General features: G+C 46.2%; 1 protein-coding gene across 3 annotated transcripts in view; it reads right to left on the bottom strand.

The window, feature by feature from the left end:
- Window positions 1–18,766, bottom strand: part of LOC139265334 (jerky protein homolog) — a 44,336-nt gene that overhangs the window by 6,813 nt on the left and 18,757 nt on the right. For 2 of the 3 annotated variants that reach the window (XM_070882302.1, XM_070882303.1), the window contains exon 2: window positions 15,211–15,411. The gene's annotated coding sequence lies outside the window, so the exon portion shown is untranslated. Of the gene's footprint in view, window positions 1–9,197; window positions 9,302–15,210; window positions 15,412–18,766 lie in introns of those variants that run through there. The other variant, XM_070882301.1, reaches the window with a different exon arrangement.

Raw genomic sequence — 18,766 nt, 5'->3', positions numbered from 1 at the left:
CAGGAGTGTGTTGGAATAGTCAAGTCTCGAGGTAACAAAGGCCTGGATGAGAGTTTCAGCAGCAGATGCGCTGAGGCAAGGGCGGAGATGGGCGATGTTATCGAAGTGGAAATAGGTGGTCTTAGTTATGCCGCAGATACGTGGTCAGAAGCTTATTTCAGTGTCAAATATGACACAATTGGTTGCAAACAGTCTGGTTCAGCATCAGACAGATGTTCGGTAGAGGGATGGAGTCAGTGGCTAGGGAATGGAGTTTGTGGCGGCAAGGTGGGCATAATATTAGAAGAAGAGTTAAAAAGAATATGAAGACATTTGAGGTAGAAAGGGGGTAGACAATTGATAAATTAATCAAACTTATAGAGGATAAAACTGCCATGACATGGGAGACCCGCTCCAGGGTGCACTGGAGGCCTCCTCCTGAGTGGTCAATGCAGCGAACCGTTGCTTCAGTAGCTCGATGGTCTGTTCAATGATGTTCCTGGTGAAAGCATGGCACTCCTTATATGAGTGCTGGGCAAGAATGTTGGAGTTACGGAGGGGAGCCATGATTTAGGTGCAGTACGGATCACCCTTGTCTCCGAGCAGCCACCCTTGAGTTTGCTGTGGTGGCTGGAAGATTGCTGGCACACCGGACTGACACAGGATGAAGGCATCATGATTGCAACCAAGATAGTGGGCATTGATCATTAAGGATCTCTGGACGTGGTCGCTGTAAAATAAGTGAGTGGTAGCCTTTGCGGTTACTGAAGATCTCAGGATTGTTATACAGAGCCCACAATAGCACATGTGTGCAGTTGATGGCATCCTGCACCATGGGGAAGCCCGTTATTGTGGCAAAGCCACATGCATGCACGTGCTGCTTCTCTCTGCTCAGAGAGAAGATAACATAGTCCCTTCTCCGAGTGAAGAGCGCCTCAGTGACCCCCGGAATGCAGCGATGGACGGCGAACTGTCAGCTCTTAGCTATGTCCCCTGCTGCAGACTGGCGAAGAAATTGAGGCCCACAGTGATCTTGACTGCCACTGGGAGTGTCATGTTCACCTTGCTCTCAAGCTGCAGGTCTGGTTGCAGCAGGTGGCAGAGTTCTGTGGCCACCTCCTTGGTGAAGCGTAGCCTCCTAATACACTGCTCCTCGCTTAAATGGATATAAGAGAAGCGCTCTCAGAAGACTCTAGTTGGGTAAGGCTTCCTGTTGAGAGCGCTCCTGGCACCTCCTCCCACTCCCTCGGTACACATCTTCTTGTCTTCTTTGCTGCCTCTGCTCTCTCTCCTGAAGATATTCAAAAATGAAGTGGACTGTAAGTACAGCCCCCATGACTGTGAACAAGTGTTGTGAGCAGAAGCCTTTAAGTAATAATTAAGGTGTTCTCCACTTGCAACAGCACTCCATGTTACCTTAGAAACTTGAAAAAAGTTTATAAAGCTGATGGAGTTACAGAAAGTTGCACAGAGCCAATCAAACTGAACAACATGCCAAGTGCAAGTGCAAGTGATGGCTGATGATCTCTTTAAATACCACTGCTGGAGCCTCCTTCCTGCTTGTCAACACCTGCTCAGCTCATCGCATTAAGACATGCCGGTAAGTGGAGCAGTGAACTCGCAAATCTGGCAACAAGTGAGCGTAGTACACTCACTGAGGTCACGATCTGCTTCATTTCAATGATTTTCGCAATTGCTGCTATAGGCAGCGCTGCCAGCCACTCGAAAACGGCAGTCGCTGTGGGACCCGCCGCCAGCAGGTGCAAGAGCAGCGACTGCCATTTTTTTGCTCAATTTTGGCGATAATAAATTGAACCACCAATTTCTAGGCCAATATATTTGGATTTTCAAAAGGCTTTTGCTATGGTACCGCATAGTAGATTCATGTCTAATGTCAGAGCATTTGGAGTCAGGAGACAGGTAGCAAACTGGAGAGCAAGCTAGCGACAAAACAGAAAAGATGAGATTAGGGGTTATGGGTGGCTTCTCAGACTGGCAAAAGATGGGATGTGGTGTTCCACAGAGATCAGTACTGGGCCCGCTGTTGTTCATAATTTACATTAATGATTTGGACTTGGGAATCAGAAGTACAATTTCAAAATTTGCAGACGACACCAAATTGGGAGCTGTAGTTAATATAAAGGAAGAACGTGACAAAATACAGGAAGATATTAATAAATTTGCAGAATTGGCGTGTAATTGGCAAATAAATTTCAATATGTAAGGTGATGCATTTTGGTAGGAAGAATAAGAAGGCCAAATACTGCTTGGATAATAAGGGGTGAATATTAACCTCCAAAAACGGGTGGATTGGGGCCAGGTGAGAAGTTAAAGTTTTAAAAATCTCAAACTCGACAACAACTCATCTCCAACTCTCCCACATGCAGGTTTAATGGAGGTGGCACAGGGGGCAGGTTGCCAATTTAAGTATTTTAATGAGACTGGCAGTAACAGATTTAACCAGCTTCGCAGGTTTAACCCTGGCAGGCGTGTTTCCCAAACTTCAGGAAAACCGACAGCTGAAGGGAGGCGAGGACAGCCTCGGGGAGAAGGTAACTGTAGCAATGCTTCCCCTATCCCCCCAAGCTTATCTTCTCTCCTTAGCTCAGAACACCACCACCCCCACAAATCAGATAACCCCCATACAAATAACCCCCCGATCGGGTTTCGCTCTCCCCTCCCCTAGATCGGCATCGGACCCCCTCCTGGGATCAGACCCCCTGAGGATTAGACTCCCACATGCTCCCAGTAGCAGCTGCAGGCTCCTTACAAGCGGCTACAGCCTGCTCGAGATTCTGTAAAAGAAGAAAGTTACACGCTGTTGATGTGGAACCAAAATAAGGCTCAACACATAAGTCTGATAAAGAATAGAAAATAATGTTTATTTGCGAATACCTATAGCTTGGCCAAGGGAGCACGGCTAGAGTTCCCGCAACTCTTTAGTGCCGCCTCAACTTTTGGCTGCCAGCTTAAAGTATTTAAAGCCGTAAACCGCAGTCCATGTGTGTCACCAGTTCCATGAACAGACCACAATATCCTCTGTGACATTTAGAAAATGCGTCTCGGCTCAACCGCATGGCATCTATTCTTAATATCAGCATCTGTTATTCTCTGCTAAGCTTGCTACCACATCCTCTTGCAGGTGGCCTGCCATTTGATTGGTCCAGCTTAGTTGTTGCTGGGCAAATGCAACTTGACATCTGGTTTTTACCCAGCCTGCACCTACAATACTGGCTTGTCCATATTCTAAACACATTTCCTAGACTGCAACACGATATCTCTACAGTGGGCTTCTAAAAAGTCCCACTTCAATCTCCCCTTTGGTCCCTGGCTAACCCCAGCCCATGAGACCACTAGAGCTAAACTATCTAATGCTTTAGACTTCCCGCCCCGCTTGCGGTGATATCTTCAGCCAAGTTTGGGAGGTCTATTACTTAACCGGAGTTTAAATTCCCCTATGCATCAACAGTCTATCTTTCTCTTGCATACGAGTGATTGCTTTCGCTTGCTACCTATGTCTACACTTCCTATAAGCTGCACATGTCATTATCAGCCAGTACAGTGCCAAAATTAGTTGAAGTGCCACCAATATGTGAGAAATGATACGTATCCATGGATGGATATTAACATTCAGTCCCCAGTTCCATGCCTTCTCGTACCAGGGGCTACGTTGAAGGTCTTTTGCAATGTCCTTGCCCCAGTTCACGCAGCTCCTGTTTGAGCATGTGATATCATCTTATGCTTGCCAGCAGAGGATCCTTTGTGTCTCTCAGGTCCTTGGGCAGGTGGGATATTGGTGTAGCCAGTTCACTTTCATATTGGTACAAATCTTGTTTAATTTTGTCGGTCAGGTTCAGAGTAATAGTTTCTTGAGCATGGACATACATCATGCGTGCTCGTCCGATTGTTACCAGTAGCCTCGGGGTGAAGCAGAAGTGATGTTACATTGATAAATACTAAAGTCATAAGTTGGTTGGTTGGTTACCACACAGTATTCCCCCTTTCTACGGTAGGCTAAGTGGGTGTGTTCGGATTCTGATGGGCTTATTTCTAAGACACACCCAATGGTTTGATTAAATCCGCACCCATCCTCGCTTCCCCGGTCTACTGGATGTGGACATATAGTTAGGCTTCCTACCCTGCGGCACCCTGATAATGAGACCCCTCTCATGGTTCCATTCTGTTTGATTGCATATTGATCCATTGGGTAGTACCGCATGTAGTTCTCAACCCGGATTAGCCCCAAGTTTTCTACCTCAAACGGGGGTTGTGGTCCAGACTCCCCCTTCGTCATTACCGGAATCATTCGGACCACCCCACCAGGGCAGAATGTGACTCTGTGCATCCGCCTGTCACCGGAAAGACTCTTGTCATTCCTTTCATGGTGCACATGTCCCTGGGTGCTGTGCTAGGCAGAACTGGTGGGTGCAGTTAACACAGTCCAGGACTTCAATGCTGTGTATTTGGTCGAGGTTCTCCCTGACCTGCCCAATCATCCATCCCCTGTAAGCATGGCAGAGATCTTGTTGAACATCTGCCTTTTCCGCATTGAATTCTTGGTCAATCAGTGGTTAATGGTGGCAACATGGCCCTCCAGGACTGTAATCCCTTTGACTAATCTCCCTGCTGTCCCATCGCCTTCCCGAGCAGCCTCTTTGGCTGCGTCTGCCTGCCTCTGCAGCAGCTTCCTGACTGTGTCTTTAAGGTTTTCCGATTGTTGGACCACATTCAATACATAAGGTCCTATTGTACCGTATTGCGATGCCTAATGATGTGGGTTGGGTTCCCTTACACCCGCGAAATATTTTGTCTGGTCTGAGGGGAGTCTCTGCACCCTCTTGCCGGAATATACCAGTCAGGTAGACTCCATTTCCAAATTGGGTCTTTTGATAGTCCGGGTCTTCATAATTCGGGTGTAACTCAGCACCTTCAGCCCTATGATTTGAATTCTGGCTGATCATCCGGCCCCGCGCTGGTTGCCACAGGGGTGAGTGCCAAAGTATAATCAGTATCACGACTTTCCAGTCCATCCTGTAAAATCAAGCTTCCACCTAGATGGGGTATTCTGTTAGAGTCATTTTAGCTGGGACCTGTGTTTCCACCGTCCTACTCCATTCATATCCACACATGCACACGTGTCCCCGCTGATCAATATCTCGTATGGTCCCGACCACCGCGGTGCGAATCCAGTTCATCCCGGTAGCCCCTCGTTCTCTTACTTCCTGTCTCATATCCTTAAGTTGCTTACTTAACTCCATTACATATCTCCTAATCTGATCCCGCAATGGGCCCACATCGGTCCCTCCTGTGATTATACCTTTGGGTAATCGCATTGCCCGATCAGTCATGAGCTCATATGGAGTTAATCCTATTGTCCAGTTAGGGGTTGTCCTTTGTCTCATCAGGATAGCAGACAACAGCTCAGTCCAAGCCTGTCCGGTTTCTTGGATGGCTTTTGACAGGGCTTTCTTTATCATCCAATTCATCCGTTCTACCATCCCTGAACTCTGCGGATGGTAGGGGATGTGAATTTTTTGTTTAATGCCCAATGTGGTGCGTAGTAATTTTACCACCTGTCCTGTGAAGTGGGTTCCCTGATTGGAGTCTATTTAAGTGGGGATGCCCCAGTGGGGAATCACCTCCTCGGCTAAGGTACGAGCTACTGTGGTTGCGGTGCAGTTTCGGGCAGCAAAAGCTTCCACCCACCGTGTAAACAAACCAATTATTACTAGACAGTATTTCTTTCCTTTAGAGCTTGACAGTGGTCCCGTGAAATCAAATTGTATATTCTCCCATGGCCCTCGTGGCCGTGGTTGATGGGCCATTCTAATTTTAATGGCCGTTCCTGGATTATGTTGGGCACATGTAATGCATTGCTAGCAATATTTAGCAATGTCTCGTCCCATGCCTGGCCACCACCAATCTCTAGAGACACTACTGATCATGGCATTTTGCCCGGCATGGTTAATGCCGTGGTGCAGTTCCATGAGCAACTTTTTTATACAAGTGGGGGCTGCTACCTTACTGTCCTTTCTCCACACGGAGTCTGGATCTGGTGCCCCTCCTTTTCCATTCGGTCTTCCCTTCATCACTTACATCTGCATGTAATTTTACAATGTCAATATCTTCTTTAGCAATCGTACTACTTACTGATTCACCCTCACTTCGGACGAAACTGCTGCCTCCTGCACCGCCTTATCACCTCTCTGGACATCGTCCACCACTTTCTGATGGGCGTTAAACTTTATTACCGCTGCCTCAGCAGGTTTACTAGCCGCGTCTTATATCAGCCTAATTCGGCCTTCATGTTTGATGGCCTCCCTGCCTGACGAACCCCTGCCTCCCACAGGCGGTCATGTAGTCATGTTCTACTCCAAAAGTATAGCGGCTGTTTGTGTAGATATTTGCCCGCTTGCCTTCAGCTAATTGGAGGGCTTCTGTCAGGGCAGTGTGCTCTGCCACTTGTGCAGAAAGTCCTCCGTCCAGTCTCCCACTTAGGACGGTGTCAAGTGTTCCATTAACCACCGCCCACCCTGTATGTGGGGTCCCTTGGATATATTTGCAGGACCTGTCCACATAAAGGGTTAAATCGGGGTCCTCGAGTGGGATCTCACTTGTTTCCGGTTGAGTCTTCCCACTCTTGGGCGTGGCACTCATGGGGTTCACCCGCGACCAGGAGACCCTTTGCAGGGTTTTCCCCTATGTCCCGTATTATTTTCACGACTCATCATGGGGGAGTAAAATTGCCTCCCATTTAGCCCTGTGTACATTGGACACGGATCTTAGTGTCCCGGTGTTGAGCATTTCTACCAGAGTGTGTTTAGTGTGCAGTATAATCTCCCCGGTCATCACTACCGGTTCACTGACTTTCACTGCCCAGGTTGCACAGTCCAGGGCCGCCACACACTGGGACAGACCGGCCACCACGGGTGACTGTTAGGTTGAGTAATAAGCTACAAGATGCATCCTGTCCCCATGCATCTGAGTGACCACTGCCCCATAGCATCTTTCCTCATTTTCGCGGTAAATGGATGTCCATGTTCGGGAGTCCCAGGCTGGGTGCCGACATTAAGGCTTCCTTCAGATTACCAAATGCTGCTTCCTGCTCCGGGCCCCATTCTATAGTCTCGAAGGAGGGTTTCCTCCTTTCACCAATTTCTGTATTGGTTCTGCTATGGCTGCGAAGTTGACTGTAAAGTTTCTGCAGTAATTAAAGAGTCCCTGTACTTTCTGTACCCCTGTCTTTGGGTGGGGCATGATTCTCATAGCTTCTTTCCTATCTTGAGATATTGTTCTGGTCCCTTGTGATATCTCATGTCCCAAATATTGTACCACTGTCTGTCCGATCTGGGCTTTCTCGGGATTGGCTTTAAATCTCACCCTTTGTAGGGTCGTTAAGATTTCTATGAGAGCGCCCGTGTGTCCCCGTTCATCCTCCGAGGCGATCAGCAGATCATCCACATACTGGAGGACTGTGCTTCTGTAAGGGGTTAGGTCCACCTTTTCTAGGGCTCGACTCATAGTCCGGTGAAATATTGCCGTCCAGGTATACTGGCGGTCCTTACAGTAAAGGCAAATTTATCCTGTGATTCCCGAGCCAGAGGTATGGACTAAAATCCATTGGCTATGCCAAGCACTGTGAATATCTTATTTTTGGGTTTCAATCCTTTAAAGATTGTTGCTGGACTGGCTACACTGGGGTGCTGATGAGGTGTCACTCTATTCAGAGCCGTGTAATCTATAGTCAGCCGGTATGAGCCGTCCGGCTTCTTTACTGGCCACATGGGTGAATTAGTGGTGCTCTCAGCTTCCCGGAGTATGCCACTGTCCAGCAGATCTTGTACAAGTTGTTTGACTGCCTCCCTGGCTTCGGGTTTGATTGGATATTGTTTATGAGGGGTGTGTTCGGGTCCCGGGACAATGATTGGGTCGGTTTCCACCAGCCTGCAATCATCTTTGGACTGTGCCCACACTCCATCAATCTGCAGACACATGGGGCCATACCCTTTTAATATATCCCAGTCCCTGGTGAGGAGTTGTATGCTTGGTTGCATGGTTGTCCAATTTATTTTGTTCCCTGAAGGTAGTAGTTTTGCACCCATTTGGACTTCTCCAAATTACTTTCCTCCTCCGGGATCAATCAACACTCCTAATTCTTCTAGAAGGTCGATTCCTAATTGCACCCTCATTATTGGGATTTATATAAAATTGTGCGGGGATTAGAATCCCTGCCACGTCCAATAATATTACTTCGCTTAGGTGTGCCCTTGTGGCAGATCCTCCAACCCCTGTGATTAAAACTGTCCATTTGGTTGTGGGTAGGGGGATATCTGTCATTGAGACAGAAGTGCCAGGTCCTTAAGGGCCTGGAGGAGCTGATCCTAAAATTACTTCTACCCCAGGAGCAAATATTCTCTTCAAATTAAGGAAATCTCCAATATTCAAAAGATATAATCCACTGAATTAAAACAGAGTTTACCGCTGCCTGTGAAAGAGTTAACTTCCTTTGTTTCGAAAGCCGACAAACACAGACACCATTAATCAATGTCAACTTTCATTACACAGCTTGCAGCCTTTTCAGTTTAACCTCTCTGTTTTTACACTGGAAAGAAAAACATAATCTTCCCTTTTCTCCTTTTCATTCACAATATGCGCAAGTCACGAAAACAAGGGCTTTCTCCTCTTTGTTTCTTTTCCGACTCCCACCACTTCCTTTGTGCCACAGGTGGGTCGTCTGGTTTCCAATTTTGCAATTCAATTTTTTTTCTGCTAGGTACCGTGCCAGAGACACCTCTGGTCCCAACTCGAGTTTCTCACTTCCCATGACTATATGTTGTCAGCGGTCCATCCCTTACTTACTCCTCACGAGTGAGACTGATACTTGCAACCCTCGTGGTTGTCAGCGGTACGTCCCTTAATTACTCGGCCCGAGTGAGACCGATACTTGCAACATATACCAATTATCAATTTTATAAACTGTCGTACTATAATTATACCGGCTTTCTTGGCTCTCTTAGTTTTCTCTTTTTCCAACAATATCACAATGACAGTTTCCTATCAATCACTTTAAACTAACTCAATGACTTTAAAATAACTTCTTATACTCACGCGGTAACAAAAGTTTGTTCTTTAGCAGACTTTCACAGTTCGGAATAACCGGTTGATAGCCAGTCTTGTCACAGAAATCATTTAATTTTGGAATGGTACTTTAAACTTACTCATTTGAGCAGCGGGAGTCCGTCGTCGGAGAGGCCTATAAAGGCTCATCAAGGAGGAGTCGGGGAGTTCGGGCAACGGGAGTCCGGGGTCAGAGAGGCCAATAAAGGCCCAGCCGGTGCGGCTGCAGCAGGGAGGCAAAAATGAAGTAGAAAGAAATTGAAAGGAGACGTCACAGCCAAGGGGGTAAGTGATTGGTGAGTAGTTTTTCTTTTTCTTTACTTTATCAGTAAGTAACCTCAGCATTATTGCCAAATTAAGTTAATCTCGGGGTTAAGTCATGGCAGGAGAGCTCGGACACGTGTGATGCTCCTCCTGTACTATGTGGGAAGTCAGGGACGCTTCCAGTGTCCCTGACGACAACATGTGCGGGAAGTGTATCCGGCTGCAGCTCCTGACAGACCGCATTATGGCACTGGAGCTGCAGGTGAATTTACTCTGGAACATCCACGATGCTGAGAATGATGTGAATAGCACATTTAGTGAGTTGGCCACACCGCAGGTAAAGGGTACACAGCCAGATAGAGGATGGGTGACCAACAGGAAGAGCAGTGGAAGGAAGGTAGTGCAGGGGTCCCCTGCGGTCATCCCCTTGCAAAACAGATACACTGTTTTGGGTACTATTGAGGGGGATGATTCATCAGGGGAGAGCAGCAGGAAACAAGCTCATGGCACCGTGGATGGCTCTGTTGCACAGGAGGGCAGGAAAAAGAGTGGGAGAGCTATAGTGATAGGGGATTCAATTGTAAGGGGAATAGATAGACGTTTCTGCGGCCACAACTGAGAACCAGGATGGTATGTTGCCTCCCTGGTGCAAGGGTCAAGGATGTCTCGGAGCAGGTGCAGGACATTTTGAAAGGGGAGCGTAAACAGCCAGTTGTCGTGGTGCATATAGGTACCAATGATATAGGTAAAAAATGGGATGAGGTCCTACGAGATGAATTGAGGGAGCTAAGAGCTAAATTAAAAAGTAGGACCTCAAAAGTAGTAATCTCAGGATTGCTACCAGTGCCACGTGCTAGTCAGAGTAGGAATCGCAGGATAGCTCAGATGAATACGTGGCTTGAGGAGTGGTGCAGAAGGGAGGGATTCAAATTCTTGGGACATTGGAACCGGTTCTGGGGGAGTTGGTACCAGTACAAACCGGACAGTCTGCACCTGGGCAGGACCAGAACCAATGTCCTAGGGGGAGTGTTTGCTAGTGCTTTTGGGGAGAGGTTAAACTAATATGGCAGGGGATGGGCACCTATGCAGGGAGACAGAGGAAAATAGAATGGGGGCAGAAGCAAAAGATAGAAAGAAGAAAAGTAAAAGTGGAAGGCAAAGAAACACATGGCAAAAAGCAAAAAGGGCCACATTGCAGCAAAATTCTAAAGGGCCAAAGGGTGTTAAAAAGACAAGCCTGAAGGCTCTGTGCCTCAATGTGAGGAGTATTCGCAATAAGGTGGACAAATTAACTGCGCAGACAGCAGTTAATGGATATGATGTAATTGGCATCACGTAAACATGGCTTCAGGGTGACCAAAGCTAGGAACTCAACATCCAGGGGTATTCAACATTTAGGAAGGATAGACAGAAAGGAAAAGGAGGTGGGGTGGCATTGTTGGTTAAAGAGGAAATTAATGCTATAGTAAGGAAGGACATTAGCTTGGATGATGTGGAATCTATATGGTTGGAGCTACAGAATACCAAAGGGCAGAAAACGCTAGTGGGAATTGTGAACAGACCACCAAACAGCAGTAGTAAGGTTGGGGACAGCAACAAACAAGAAATTAGGGATGCGTGCAATAAAGATACAGCAGTTATCACAGGCGACTTTAATCTACATATTGATTGGGCTAACCAAACTGGTAGCAATGCGGTGGAGGAGAATTTCCTGGAGTGTATTAGGGATAGTTTTCTGGACCAATATGTCGAGGAGCCAACTAGAGGGCTGGCCATCCTAGACTGGGTGATGTGTAATGAGAAAGGACTAATTAGCAATCTTGTTGTGCAAGGCCCCTTGGGGAAGAGTGACCATAATATGGTAGAATTCTTTATTAAGATGGAGAGTAACATGATTAATTCAGCGTGGAGGGTCCTGAACTTAAGGAAAGGTAACTTTGATGGTAGACGTAAATTGGCTAGAATAGACTGGGGAATGATACTTAAAGGGTTGACGTTGGATAGGCAATGGCAAACATTTAAAGATCACATAGATGAACTTCAACAATTGCACATCCCTGTTTGGAGTAAAAATAAAATGGGGAAGGTGACTCAACTGTGGCTAACAAGTGAAATTAAGGATAGTATTAAATCCAAGGAAGAGGCATATAAATTGACCAGAAAAAGCAGCAAACCTGAGAACTGGGAGAATTTTATAATACAGCAGAGGAGGACAAAGGGTTTAATTAGGAGGGGGAAAATAGAGTATGAGAGGAAGCTTGCAGGGAACATAAAAACTGACTGCAAAAGCTTCTATAGATATGTGAAGAGAAAAAGATTAGTGAAAACAAATGTAGGTCCCTTGCCATCAGATTCAGGTGAATTTATAATGGGGAACAAAGAAATGGTGGACCAGTTAAACAAATACTTTTGTTCTGTCTTCACAAAGGAAGACACAAATAAGCTTCCGGAAATACTGGGGGACCGAGGGTCTAGTGAGAAGGAGGAACTGAAGGAAATCCTTATTAGGCAGGAAATTGTTAGGGAAATTGATGGGATTGAAGACCGATAAATCCCCGGGGCCTGATAGTCTGCATCCTAGAGTACTTAAGGAAGTAGCCCTAGAAATAGTGGATGCATTACTGATCATTTTCGAACAGTCTATCGAATCTGGATCGGTTTCTATGGACTGGAGGGTAGCTAATGTAACACCACTTTTTAAGAAGGGAGGGAGAGAGAAGGCGGGTAATTATAGACTGGTTAGCCTGACATCAGTAGTGGCGAAAATGTTTGAATCAATTATTGAAGATGAAATAGCAGCACATTTGGAAAGCATGACGGGATCGGTCCAAGTCATCATGGATTCATGAATGGGAAATCCTGCTTGACCAATCTTTTAGAATTTTTTGAGGATGTAACTAGTAGAGTGGACAAGGGAGAACTGGTGGATGTAGTGCATTTGGACTTTCAAAATGCCTTTGACAAGGTCCCACACAAGAGATTGGTGTGCAAAATTAAAGCACATGGTATTGGGGATAATGTACTGACGTGGATAGAGAACTGGTTGGCAGACAGGAAGCAGAGAGTCGGGATAAACGGGTCCTTTTCAGAATGGCAAGCAGTGACTAGTGGGGTGCCGCAGGGCTCAGTGCTGGGACCCCAGCCATTTACAATATACATTAATGATTTAGATGAAGGAATTGAGTGTAATATCTCCAAGTTTGCAGATGACACTAAACTGGGTGGCGGTGTGAGCTGTGAGGAGGACTCTAAAAGGCTGCAGGGTGACTTGGGCAGATTAGGTGAGTGGGCAAACAAGTGGCAGATGCAGTATAATGTGGATAAATGTGAGGTTATCCACTTTGGTGGCAAAAACACGAAGGCAGAATATTATCTGAATAGCAGCAGATTAGGAAAAGGGGAGGTGTGATGAGACCTGGGTCTCATGATTCATCAGTCATTGAAAGTTGGCATGCAGGTACAGCAGGCAGTGAAGAAGGCAAATGGTATGTTGGCCTTCATAGCAAGAGGATTTGAGTATGGGAGCAAGGAGGTCTTACTGAAGTTGTACAAGGCCTTAGTGAGGCCTCAACTGGAATACTGCGTTCAGTTTTGGTCTCCTAATCTGAGGAAGGATGTTATTGCTCTTGAGGGAGTGCAGCGAAGGTTCAGCAGACTGATTCCTGGGATGGCAGGACTGACATATGAGGAGAGACTGGATCGACTGGGCCTGTATTCACTGAAGTTTAGAAGGATGAGAGGGGATCTCATAGAAATATTATCTCAGAAAATTCTGACAGGTCTGGACAGGTTAGATGCAGGAAGAATGTTCCCGATGTTGGGGAAGTCCAGAACCAGGGGACATAGTCTAAGGATAAGGGGTAAGCCAATTAGGACTGAGATGAGGAGAAACTTCTTCACTCCGAGAGTTGTTAACCTGTGGAATTCCCTACCGCAGAGAGTTATTGATGCCAGTTCATTGGATATATTCAAGAGGGAGTTAGATATGGCCCTTATGGCTAAAGGGATCAAGGGGTATGGAGAGAATGCAGGAAAGGGGTACTGAGGTGAATGATCAGCCATGATCTTATTGAATGGTGGTGTAGGCTTGAAGGGCCGAATGGCCTACTCCTGCACCTATTTTACATGTTTCTATGCTTCTATTCCGAAATGTTCCTGTCAATGGTCATCCGTCCATCTCAAGGCATATCCCATCCTCGTTGCCAAATTGATGTGGAACAAAATAAGGCTCAAGACACAAGTCTGATAAAGAATCAAAAATAATGTGTATTTGCAACACCTATAGCTTGGCCAAGGGAGCACGGCTAGAGTTCCCGCAACTCATTAGTGCCACCGCAACTTTTGGTTGCCAGCTTACAGTATTTAAAGCCGAAAACCACAGTCCATGTGCATCACCGCTTCCATGAATAGACCACAATATCCACCATGACATTTAGAAAACATGTCTAGGCCCAACTGCATGGCATCTATTGTTAATATCAGCATCCTGTTATTCTCTGTCTAACTCTGCTAAGCTTGCTACCACATCCTCTTGCAGGTGGCCTGCCATCTGATTGATCCAGCTTAGTTGTTGCTGGGCAAATGCAACTTGACATCTGGTTTTTACCCAGCCTGCACCTACAAGACTGGCTTGTCCACATTCTAAACAAATTTCCTAGACTGCAACACTATACTACAGTGGGCTTCTAAAAAGTCCCACTTCACTGTGGAGTTAAAATTATATAACCTACCCCTGTCAATATCGGGGCAGAAGAGTCTGAATGAGGTAGAGGAGCAAAGGGATCTGGGGGACACGATGCAAACCAAGCACTGGGGTTTACTTCTAAAAGGATAGATTTGAACAGCAGAGAAGTTATGTTGAACTTGTATAATACCTTGGTTAGGCCACACTTGGAGTATTGTGTATTATTCTGGCCTCCATATTATAAAATAATATAAAGGCATTGGAGAAGGTGCAAGAAAGATTCACATGGATAATACCAGAACTGAGATGATATACTTATCAGGAAAGGTTAAACAGGCTGGTGCTCTGTTCTCTAGAAACGAAAAGGCTGAGAGGTGACCAGACAGAGATCTTTAAGATAATGAAAGGGCTTGAAAGGATAGACAGAGATTAAGGGATAGAAATTCGTCACATGCATTGGTGCAAGATGGGCAGTGTTGGATCTGTCACCTGTTCTAAGCAACGCCTGATATTTAATTCTATTGTCTGCAATGCAACTGAATATCAGACGCTGCGTATAACGGGCAGTTGATCCGACGCTGCTTGTTTTGCACCACTGACTGAGACGAATTTCTATCCCAAAATGTTTCCACTTAATGGAGAGTCCAAAACCAGAGGCCGTAAATATAAGATAGTGCCTAATAAATCCAATAGAATCATAGAATCATAGGCCCCAAGTTTCCACATGATTTGCTCCTGATTTTTAGGAGCAACTGGTGCACAACGGAGTATCTTAGAAATCGGAATTCTCCACATTTAGTTTTCTGCAGTTCGAGTCAGGTAGAACAGTTTCACTTTGGAACAGAATTTTTTTTTCAAAAGGGGGCGTGTCCGGCCACTGACGCCTGATTTGAAAGTTTCCACAGTGAAAACGTACTCCAAACTAACTTAGAATGGAGCAAGTGAAGATTTTTGTACGCTTGAAAAAACCTTGTCTACACTTTAAAAAATCAGGCGCAGGTTACAAATTAGGTGTCCGGAACGAGGTGGGGGGGGAGGGGGGGGAAGGGAAGTCATTAAATTCTACAATCAATCCTTAGTTATACTTATACAAATATTATACAAATAAATCCAACCTGAATAAAAATTTATAAGCAAAGAAAAGATTAAATAAACCATGTTCCTACCTGTGTGAAAGTGCTTCAGGCAGTCCTTTTAGGCAGCGGTGTGGCGTCAGTGTCTCGACAGCAGCGGGAGGCAGCAAGCAGCCTTCGAGCTGAGCTGCGGTGCTTGAGGCAGGCCTTCATTCCCCGCGAAGATGCAGCACCCAGACGGACTTGAGGCCATTCGGCCATGGGATTGCAGCGGCGTCAGTAGCTGGCCGGGAGCTGAAGAATGAACACAGGACACACGCAGCTCATTAAGGCTCTTGAGGCCATTCGGCCACGCTTTAGGGGCGGCGTCAGTGGCTGGCCGGCAGCCAAAGATACAGCAGCAGCCTTCGAGCTGTGAGGAGGACTGAGGCCATTTGGACAGGGAGAGGCAGCCACATAGATAGTTTTATATTTAAATTTGCAGAATGGGTGCTGCATTGTCAACACCACATATTATGCAATGGTTTGATCCATTGCAAAGTTGAATTGGCACTCTTATTTCTCCAAACACACAGTCCTTAATTTGCAGGCACCGGTTCTACAAGTTTAGCAGTGAAAAACTGAACTCACTGATTTCAGCAGGTGATTTATTCAGCAGTGCTGCTAAAAGCACTCCCTCACACACAGAAATATCAAGAAAATTAAAATACAAGCCTTTGCAGGGGTCCAAGAAACAAATCTTCACTTTTTCTGCAGCACTTTTAAAAATGGCCGAGTGCCAATGTTTACTTCAGACTGCGCATGTGCGAACGCTCCAACGCACACGCGCAGGGTTGCCGGCACCAAGAAGCCTCATTTCAATTGTACCCGCCCCCTCCTACTTACAAAATCAGCGCGAGTGGTAGGCTCCGCCCCCTGTGCGCCGCGCCAAGCTGACATCGAGCTCCAAGGAGCTCGAGAATACAGCACTTTTTTTCCGGCGCCGTTTTCAGCGCGAAAAACAGGCGCCCAGCTCTGAGGTGCGCCTTTTTCGCCGAGTGTGGAAACTTGGGGCCATAGAATGGCTACAGCAAAGAAGGTGGCCAATCTGCCTATCGAGCCCGTGTCACTTCTCCACAAGAGCATTTCAGCTAATCCCACTCACTCACTCTTTCCCCACAGCCCTGCAAGTTTTTTTCCTTCAGGTACTTATCTAATTCCCATTTTGAAAGCCACAATTGAATCTGCCTCCACCACCCTTTCAGGCAGTGCATTGCAGATCTTAACCACTCGCTGTGTAAAAAGGTTTGTCCTCATGTGTCCTCTGGTACTCGACACTTCTGCCAATGGGAACAGTTTCTCTCTATCGACTCTGTCCAGACCCCTCATGATTTTGAACACCTCTATCAAATCTCCTCTCAACATTCTCTGTTCTAAGGAGAACAACGCCAGCTTCGCCAGTCTATCCACATAGCTGAAGTCCCTCATTCCTGGAACCATTCTTGTAAATCTTTTCTGCACCCTCTCTAAGGCCTTCACATCCTTCCTAAAGTACGGTGCCCAGAATTGGACACAATACTGAGGCTGAACCAGGGTTTTATAAAGTTTCATCATAACTTCCTTAGGGAATTCAGGAGAAACTTTGTTACCCAAAGAGAGTAAAAATGTGGAACGCACTACCAGAAGAAGTAGGTGAAGCAAATAACATAGATGCATTTAAGGGAAAACTAGATAAGTACATGAGGAAGAAAGGAATAGAAGGATTTGTTGATAGGGTGAGAAGAGGCTTGTGTAGAGCATAAATGCCAGCATAGACTAGTTTGGCCGACTGGCTGTTTCTGTGCTGTAGACTCAATGTAAGAAAGAGGAAATGACAGGAAATCTCTATTTTATTTCAGAAGAGGTCTGATAAAGGAATTCGGTAATGAGTCTTCTTTGAAGTGGCAGCCATTCCTGTTCCCCTGCCTGCTGCTGCACCAAGTCACTAATTCTCCTCCAGGCATGTTTTTTTTTAATTCGTTCATGAGATGTGGGCGCTGCTGGCAAGGCTAGCATTTATTGCCCATGTCAAATTACCGTTCAGAAGATGGTGGTAAGTCGCCTTCTTGAACGGCTGAAGTCCGTGTGGTGAAGATATTCCCACAGTGCCGTTAGGGAGGGAGTTCCAGGATTCCAGCAAAGATGAAGGAATGGCGATATACTTCCAAGTCAGGATGGTGTGTGACTTGGAGGGGAACTTGAAAGTGGTGGTGTTCCCATGTGCCTGCTACCCTTGTTCTTCTAGGTGATAGAGGTCTTGGGTTTGGGAAGTACTGCCGAAGAAATCTTGGCAAGTTGCTGCAGTGTATCTTGTAGCTGATACACACTGCAGCCCATGGTGCATCAGTGATGGAGGGAGTGACTGTTTAAGGTGGTGGATGGGGTGCCAATCAAGAGGATTGCTTTGTCCTGGAAGGTGTCGAGCTTTTTGTGTTGTTGGAGCTGCATTCCTCCAGGCATGTGGAGAGTATTCCATCACATTCCTGACTTGTGCCATGTAGATGATGGAAAGGCTTTGGGGAGTCAATAGGTGAGACACTTGCCACAGAATACCCAGCCCCTGACCTGCTCTTGTTGCCACAGTATTTATGTGGCTGGTCCAGTTATGTTTCTGGTCAATGGTGACCCTCAAGATATTGATGGTGGGGAATTCAGCGATGTTAATGCCGTTGAATGTAAAGGGGCGGTGGTTAGAGCTTTTTGGAGATAGACATTGCCTGGCGCTTGTGTGGTGCGACTGTTGCATTATTTTACATAGAACTGAAGTGAGATTAATGCGTCTGTAGTTGCTTATGTCTGTTTTATCCCCAGGTTTGAATGTAGGCACCAAATTGGCCAGTTTGCAATCTACTGCTACCACCCCAGTACCCAGTGACTGCTAAGGCTTCACAATTTTTTTCTAAAGTTTATTTCAAGATTTCAAGGGATAAATATTATCTCTCAATGATCTTCCCTCATCATGAGGTAAGAAGTGGAGCTGGTCACTGATGATTGCACAGATTTTAGCTCCATTCGCAATTCCTCAGGTAATGAAGCAGTCCATGCCTGCATGTAGCAAGACCTGGATAACATCCAAGCTTTGCTGATACATCGCAAATTACATTTGCGTCACTCAAGTGCCAGGTAATGACCATCTCCAACAAGAGAGGGCCTAACCACCACCCTTTTACATTCAATGGCATTACCATTGCTATATCCCTCACTATTAACAGCTTGGGGGTCACCACTGGCCAGAAACTCAACCGGAGCAGTCACATAAATACTGTGGCTACTAGAGCAGCTCAGAGGGTATGTATTCTGCAGTGAGTGGTTGATCACCTGACTTCCAAAATCTTGTCTACCACCTAAATGGCACAAGTCAGGAATCGGATGGAATGCTTGTGTGGATGGGTGCAGTTGTCACAATATTCCAAATGCTCGACACCATCCAGGATAAAGCAATCTTATGTTCTTATGTTCTTAATCCACTTGATTTGCTCCTCATCTACTGCCCTCAACATCCATCCTCTCTACCATCGGCATACCATGGCTGCACTGTTATCGACAGAATGCACTGCAGCAACTCTCCAAGGCTTTTTCAGCAGCACCTCCCAAACCCGTGATCGCCACCACCTAGAAGGACAAAGGCAAG

This window comes from Pristiophorus japonicus, chromosome 6 (assembly GCF_044704955.1).
Source record: "Pristiophorus japonicus isolate sPriJap1 chromosome 6, sPriJap1.hap1, whole genome shotgun sequence".
NCBI classification, from domain to species: domain Eukaryota; kingdom Metazoa; phylum Chordata; class Chondrichthyes; family Pristiophoridae; genus Pristiophorus; species Pristiophorus japonicus.
Note: the sequence above shows the minus strand (reverse complement) of the source record. Positions and strands in the feature narration are given on the sequence as shown.